The sequence below is a fragment of the Hypanus sabinus genome, chromosome 7 (assembly GCF_030144855.1).
Source record: "Hypanus sabinus isolate sHypSab1 chromosome 7, sHypSab1.hap1, whole genome shotgun sequence".
Lineage (NCBI taxonomy): Eukaryota > Metazoa > Chordata > Chondrichthyes > Myliobatiformes > Dasyatidae > Hypanus > Hypanus sabinus.
The window spans coordinates 81,923,632-81,932,491 of NC_082712.1; positions in this window are offsets into that span (position 1 = coordinate 81,923,632).

The window sequence follows — 8,860 nt, forward strand, 5'->3', positions numbered from 1 at the left end:
CTTTAAACTCCACCCCCCCCCCCCCCCCATCACTTTAAACCTTTGGCCTCTAGTACTCAGCACTTTGACACCAGGAAAGAAATTCTCACTGTGTACTCTATCCCCACCTCTCAAAATGTGACAGACTTTGATCATGTCTCTCCTCAGCTTCTGACGCTCCAGTGGAAGCAACCCGTTGTTTGTTCAGACTCTCCCTAAATTTATGCTCTCTAATCCAGGCATCATCCTGGTGAACCTCTTCTGCCCCTTTTCAAAGCCTCCGCATCCTTTTTGTAATGGGGGTGGGGGGTGGGAAACAAGGACAATGCTCTGTGCAGCGGAATCAAAATTTTCTACAGCTGTAACAGGACTTCCTGGCATGACTTTCTTATACTCTCTGTCAGGGGCTCCCAACCATTTTTATGCTTAGACCCCTACCATTAACTGAGGGGTCCATGCACCCCAGGCTGGTAATCTCTGCTCTATGCCCTTCATAATGAAAGCAAGCATGCCATCACACTTTCAGGGAGCTTGGATCCCAAGGCCCATTTCTGTAACGCTGTTATTAGGAACCCTGTGGACTTGGGCCCCGAGGCCCATCTCTGTAACACTGCTATCTGGAGCTCTGCCATATACTGCTTACTTTCCCCTTCCAATTAACTGTCCAAACTACAACATCTCACACTTGTCCAGATTAAACACCATATTGCCATATCTCCATCCATAACTTGTAGTGGTGAGAAGTGTGATTGCCACCTTGTTGTGGTGGAGGAGCTTGTGTGGTCCTGAGATCCCGAGAGCGATGCCATCTGGAGCCATGACCTGGTAGGGTCACCCAAGGCGGTAAGGTCGAGGGTGAGGTCCCTGACAAAGAACAATCCAATCAAGACCTCAACAGTGGAACAGGCGGACGAAGTTACTTTGAACTCAACAGCTATGAAGGCTGCAACAAATCCATCAGCTCCAATCGTCGTGGTTTCCATGCCATTGGAATCAGTTGGTTGATTTGTGAAGTATTGTGTGCTTCTTGGAGTGCAACTTCAAGTACACATTAAACAAATACACACACGGGCGTCTTCACTCTGTGGAAACGGAATGAAGACCATCATCCTCGACCTCGAGGGATAGCCACAACGACAACAATGACCCATAACTATAATTGGTCTGTATCCTGCCGTATCCTTTGAGGACCATCTTCATGGTTTCCATTTCCATTATTTTTGTATCAGCCTGTGGCTTGCCGTTGGCCAGAGTCAACCATGGATGCTACGTCCTAGCTGTCTATGTGATACACAAGCCAGGGCACTTTAATAAGGTGCATTATCAACATTTAAAAGACACACACAAAATATTGGAGGAGCTCAGCAGGTCCAGAAAGTATGGCGACATTTGAAGACTGCCTCCAGCACATCCTTAGGTTGTTAACACAAACAATGAATTTCGCTGTATGTTTCAATGTACAGTATATATAGCTAGGGTACCTATATGTACAGCTAGATAGCTAGAGTGGACATCCAATGTCTTATTCCCAAAGCGGAGACGGCTAATACAGGAGTGGGTGATCTGAGTGGAGAAAAGTACAGTTCTGTACGAGTGTCTTAGGCACATATCTATAGCTAGGGTGCCCAAGACTTTTGCACAGTACTGTAGTAATTTTATGTATTGCACTGTACTCCTGCCACAAAGAAAGAACACATTTCATGACATGTGAGTGATGATAAACCTGATTCTGATCTGGGTCACTATTGTGGACTGAGGGTGGGAAGGAGGTAGGGAGAGGTGATTCACGGTTGGAGAAGGGGGAAGGGGGTGAGAAGCACTAGAGAGACATTCTGTAATGATCGATACACCAATTGTTCAGAATCAAATGACCTTGCCTGGTGTCTCAGTATTGGGTCTATCTGCACCTGCCCCTGGAGCTCCTTCTCTGCCACCTGTCCCACACCCATCCTGCGGTGCTCCACCCATGCCTTTCCCAACATCCTCTGCTCCCATCAGATTCACAAACTTGCTGCACTCCACGTCGACAAAATACAGTGCTGTGAAAGTATCTTGGGGACCCTAACTTATATACATGTGCCCATAACTTTTGCACAGTACTTAAAGCCAGTGATAAATAAATGATTCTGAATCCGGTCAGGCAGCATCCTTGGAGGAAAATGAACAGTTGCCATTTCGGACTGAGATTCCTCATCAGGATTGGAGGTGGAAGGTGGGCTTAGCCTGAAACATTGGCCTGTTAATTCCTCCAGCACTCTGTGTGTCTGTGTCATTCAAAGTTTCCAGCACCTATAGATCTCGTGTCTCAGACAGTAGGAGAGTTAACGTACATGGCTGTCTGTCGCCCTCTGCTGATGTCCCACATATGGTGCAGCTGTATCACAGATCATTAATTAAATACCTTTCCATCTGCATCTATCAACTAGCTTGCAAACGTTTCATCACCAGTCGAGGTGACATCCTCAGTGCGCAGTTGTTGGTGTTTCTCTCTGGGAGTGCTTGCCTCTATATAGCCCTCCCCCCCCCCATTCACTTGCCTCGGTCCTGATTGGCTAGCCTTTCAGTTGACTTTCGAATTCTACTGGCTCACGTTTCTTTGGATTTTAAGGGTTTGTAAATGGCATCGATTTCGATATGTTTGTTTACAGTTATTAGAAGAGAACCACCCTTCTAAAAATTGTCACCCCTGCTTTGTGTTTCCCTGTGCCAGAACTTCCAGTGTCCCAGTTTTCGTGGTGTACCTCCCAGTGTTCATGTGCTGAGATCAGTGACAGTGGATCGTGTCTACGTACCGCCAGTTTCTGTTCCTTTTCTTGCTGCTCCCATCAGGAAGAAGGGAACAGAAGACTCAGGACTCAAACCACCAGGTTCTTGAACAAACAAGAGCAAGCAAGAGGGAGAGGGAGGGAGGGAGAGAGAGAGAGAGAGAGAGACTCACACGTGAACACCTTCCTCCAGCAACAGCGAGCGAGAGGCTGGTAGGTGGCGCTGAACACCCAATCGCCATCCGTACTCACCTCAATTATTTCATCGGCGAGATCGGTGAGAAATGAAGTTGATCCCGGGCTCGTGCTCCATCGCCGGGCTTCTTGGCCTCCAAGCCGCACGTCACCCTTGGAGACAGCTAAGTGCTAGATCACTCAATTGGCCTGAAAACACAGCACCGAAATGTCAGTCACAGGCTCCAACAGTTGAACAACCACATTTGAAAGAGAAAGCAGTAGTGGGTGAACCGTATGGAGGATATCAACACTTCCTTCCCCCCTCTGCCAGGTCTTCATCATCCCCTCTGACCTTCCCCTCTCCAAGGTAGAACATTCTGTCCTCAGTAACAGCCTCACCTTTGTCCCCCTCAGTGCTCGCCATGACACCGAGCTGTTCTCCCTCCGCCTCCGACTCCAGGCCTACTTCTTTAGCAAGGACTTTCCAGCCTGCATCGATGACCATTTCTCCCGTATTCAACACTTTTCCTCTTTCCTGGACACTTTGCTCTAATCTTCTGTCTGCTTTGAATCTTTTCATTGCCTTCTGCTGACGTGACATCGACTGTCTCAACTTCACCACTCCTCTCTCCAATTCCAACCTCACTCCTTCCAAACACTTTGCTCTCAACTCTCTCTGCACTAATCTTAACCACACCACCAAATCCGCATATTGGTGGGGGAGGTGCTGTAGTAGTCTGGCAGACTGACCTCTGGCAGGAGGCAAAGAGTGGGAATAAAGGGACTTTCCTGGTTGGCTTCAGGTGTCTAGTGGTGTTCCACAGGGGTCTGTGTTGGAACTCCTTCTTTTCATGTTATAAGTCTGTGAATTGGATGATGGAATTAGCCATAGAACTATAGAAAAGTACAGCAAAAAGGCCAGTTGGCTTATCTATCTGTTCTGAGCTATTTAAGTTGCCTAGTCCCATTGACCACATGACCATAGCCCTTCATACCCTTGCCATCTATGGACCTATCCAAACGTCTCTTAAACACTGAACTCAAGCTTGCATGCATCATGTGTGCTGGTAGCTCATTCTACTGTCTCATTACCCCTTGAGAAATGTTTCCCCTCAGGTTTCCCTTAAAATTTTCACCTTTCACCCATAACCTGTGACCTCTAGTTGTAGTCCCACCCTATCTCAGTAGAAAAAGTCTGCTTGCATTTACTCTATCTATACACCTCATAATTTTGTATACCTCTATCAAATTTCCCCTCAATTCCCAGATCCCTTTGTTCCACTGCGTTTCTCAGTGCCTTACCATTCACTGTGTCAGACCTACCTTGGTTGGTCCTGCTGAAGTACAACACCTCATACATGTCTGCATTAAATTCCATCTGCCATTTTTCAACAAGCCATGATTGTCTCCCTCACTGTCCACTGCACCACCCCCAATCGTGGTGTCTTCTTCAAATTTGCCGATCCAGCTAATCACATTATCATCCAGATCATTGATATAAATAACAAACAACAATGGCTCCAGCTCTGATCCCTGTGGCACTCCGCTAGTCACAGGCCTCCAGTCAGAGAGGCAACCATCTACTACCACTCTCTGGCTTCTCCAACAAAGTCAATGTCTAAACCAATTTATTACCTCATCTTGAACACCAAGCAATTGACCCTTCTTGAGAAACCTCTTTTGAGGAACCTTATCAAATTGTTACATACTCACAGTTTGAACACGGGACAGTAGGATGATGTCATGGTCTTGTGAGTATGATGATGTAATTGTCTCATGACAATGTTATGTCACATGATGACATGTTCCACAGTATTTAAACAAAGCCCACGATTGTGATGTGGTTCTAATTTTTATTTTTGTGCAACATTGTTGTTGCCAGTCGGAGGTGTGGAGGCTCCACTGGTTTTGTTTGTTGCACGTTTATTTTTCCCTTACAGTCCAGTATCAGAGAGCGAAGGCATTACCAGAGTTATTTGAGTTCAAAGGATTGGGTAAAGTTAATGTCGTTCAGCATCTTGGGAATGATCGACCTTTTTGAACTCGTTTGGGAATTGTGGCGTGCACATTTGAGTTAAACCCCTGCAAGGTCAGGAAGGTTTGTGCAGTGACCAGCCTCCAGTCAAAAGGTCAGTTCCTTTTATTTCCTCGTGATTTCTTCGAACAAGGCATCTCTCGGCTGTGGGATCGGCAGATTCATCATTACTTCGAAGGAATTGTATCGGGGAAGTCTCTCCTTAATGACTGTATAAATCACATGGACTTTTGAATTTACCATTTTAAGTCTGTGCTTGGATAAGAACTCATTAAGAGCAGTTTCTACATTTGACTATTTGTTAGTTATTGCCGCCTAACTGTTAACTTCTGGTTAAGTTAGTCGTTTCTTTACTTTTCGATGTTTTTGAACAGAGGTTAACAAATCTCAGGATTTGTTTATAAACTCTGTCTCAGTTTCATATCGATTGCTGCTGGTTCATAACAAAATGCCTTGTTAAAGTCCACGTAGACAACAACAATTGACTTGCATTCATCAACTTTCCTGGTAATTTTCTTGAAAAAAATCTATTAGATTGGTTAGGGACGACTGAGAACTCGAAGCCATCCTGACTACCCCTAATCAATTCATATCTATCCAAATACTTATATATCCAGTCCCTTAAAATACCTTAAATAATATAGCAGTTGTATTATGTAGTATGCCGTATACATAGTTGAGATTATTGAGTCAGAATTTGTAGCTAAGCAGGGAGGAATGATGAGTATATAATATTTCAGTAATATTTGAGTAATATTGAAAATATATTGTTTGATTAAGCATTCCTTGTTGTTTACATAATTCATTATAGATTATATGTAAAACTATGTGAATGGCATACGCTATCATGCCACTAAGTCACAAGAGCACACCTCTCTAAGAGTAAAATCAAAGTTTAGTCTCTTGGGATCCCTTGATTATCAATACTCTTCAGAGTTTGTTGCCTGGTGTCAGTAGTCGTGTAACCAGAACTTGTGATATGCACCAGCTGTTCATACAACCATTCACCTGCTCCCATGGCTTCACATGACCCCAATCAGGGGTGGGGGGGGGGGGTTGCTAAGCTGATGCTACACCTTGCCTAAGGGTGATCTGCAGGATAGCAGAGTGAAGGAGTGTCTTACACCTCCTTTGGTAGAGACGTTATCTCCATGCCCCTGCACCCTCCCTCTCACCTATCTAATACTTCAGAATATGCATTTAAACAGAGAGGGGTAAGTTCAAAGGAGATGTGCTGGGCAAGTACTTTACACAGAGAGTGGTGGGTGGCTGGAATGTGCTGCACAGGAGGTGGTGGAGGCAGAGACTATAGATGAAATTTTAGAGGCTTTTAGTTGGGCACACAAATGTCTAGAGAATGGAGGGATATGGATCATGTGCAGACAGAAGGGATCAGCAGCTATTTTCTTCATTCACAAACTCTGCTTCATAACACTGTGGGACAAGGTGTATGTTCCTGTGCTGTTCTAAACTGAGGTTCACCTGTACATCTGCTCATTAATGCAAACATTTGAACAGCCAATCGTGTGGCAGCAAAACATGCAGACATGGTCAAGAGGTTCAGTTGTTGTTCAGACCAAACATCAGAATGGGGAAGAAATGTGATCTAATTGACTCTGACCATGGAATGATTGTTGGTGTCAGATGGGGTGGTTTGAGTATGTCAGAACCTGCTGACCTCCAGGGATTTTTAGTCACAACAGAGATTACAGACAATTACGTAAAAAAAACAAAGAAACATTCAGTGAGCAGCAGCTCTGTGGACAAAAATGTCTTGTTAATGAGAGAGGTTGGAGAAGAATGGCCAAACTGGTTCAAGCTGACAGAAAGGCAAGAGTAACTCAAATAACCAGATGTTACAACAGTGGTGAGCAAATAGCATCTCTCAACCCATAACAAGTTGAACCTTGAAGTGGATGAGCTACAGCAGCAGAAGACCATGGACATAAATTCAGTGGCCATTTTTTTAGGTACAGGTGGTATGTTGATTGGAGTACTGCACAGACACAACGGAAGTATTCCCACACAGGTCTGGCAAACATCTTTTAAAACCCAGTCTCTATAAAAGAGGGGTACCGGCAAGCAGATCGGTCATCATGCAAGTGGTTGTCATCAGAGTAGTATGAGTCAGAGTAGTAAGACTTACACTCAACAAAGCTTTGCGAGAACAGACGAAGACAAGATAAGTAGGTATATTCTTTCCTTATTTCTTTTCCATATTTAATTCTTGAGAGAATAGGGAGTATGTCTACAGAGCCAGTGTTCCATTCTGGGTGTCAAGTATGGGATTTCCAAGAGATTGCCAGCCTCCCCAGTGGCCACATCTGCATCAGGTGCATCGAGATGCAGCTCCTTACAGACCATGTTAGGGAACTAGAGTTGCAGCTCGATGGCCTTTGGCTTGTTAGGGAAAGTGAAGCAGTGGTAGACAGGAGGTGCAAGGAGGTAGTCATCCCAGGGTTACAGGACACAGATAACATAGAATGTAGAAATCTACAGCACATTACAGGCCCTACGGACCACAATGTTGTACCAACTGTGTAACCTACTCTAGAAACTGCCTAGAATTTCCCTAGTGCATAGCCCTCTATAACATGTGGTGATTGTGAGGAGAGGGAAGGGAAAAAACATCAGATACTCCATTTTGAGTACTGTTGTGGAGGATGACCTTCCTGGGGAAAGCAACAGCAACCACACCTCTGGCACTGAGTCTGGCCTTGTAGCTCAGAAGGGCAGGGAACTGAAGAAGATGGCAGCGGTAATAGGGGACTTTATAGTCAGGGGGGCAGATAGGAGATTCTGTGGATGTGAAAAGGAAACACAGATGGTAGTTTACCTCCCAGGTGCCAGGGTCCGCAATGTTTCTGAACATGTCCACAAAATCCTGAAAAAGGACGGTGAGCTGCCAAACGTTTGTGGTACATATTGGTACCAGCAACATAGGGAGGAGGTCTTGAAAAAAGAATACAGGCAGTTAGGAAGGAAGCTGAGAAGCAAGACCTCAAGGGTGGTAACTTTAGGATTGAGGTGGCAGATAAATGTGTGGCAGAAGAATTGGAGCTGGGGACAGGGATTCAGATTTATGGATAATTGGGACCTCTTTTAGGGCAGGTGGGACCTGCACAAAAGGGATGGGTTGCACTTGAATCTCAGGAGGACCAATATCCTTGTGGGCAGGTTTACTAGAGTTGTTTACTAGAGTTGTGAGTTGTTTAAACTAATATGTCAGGGGTATGGGAACCAGTATGATAGAGCTGAGGATGAGCCAGCAGGTTAACAAGTAGATGATGGGTGTAACATGAATGAAAGGAAGGGCAAGCCAATGATTGGGTACAAAGCAAAGTGCTAAATTGTACCACAGAGGCAAAATTCAAAACAGCAAAGAATGCATGACTGAGGGTGCTGTATTTAAATGCACATAGCATTCAGAATAAGGTGGTCAAACTCATGGCACAATTAGAGATTGGTCAGTATGACAATGTGGGCATCACTGAGTTTTGGCTGAAAGAAGGCTGTAGTTGGTAGTTTAACATCAAAGGATATACTATGTATTGAAAGGACAGGCAGGAAGGCATAAGCGGTGATGGTTCTGTTCTAAGAGATGGAATTACATCTTTAGAAAGAGGTGACATAGGGTCAGAGAATGTTGAATCTTTATGGGTGGAATTAAGAAAGTGCAAGGGTAAAAAAAGACATTATGGGAATCATATATAGGCCTCCAGATAGTAGCCAAGATGTGGGGTTGAGATTACAAAGGGAGCTAGAAAGGGCATGTAATAAGGGTAATGACACAATTGTAATGGGGGACTTCAACATGCAAGGGGATTGGGAAAATCAGTTTAGTGTCAGATCGCAAGAGAGAGAATTGGTTGAATGCTTTTTACAACAGCTTGTGACTGAGCCT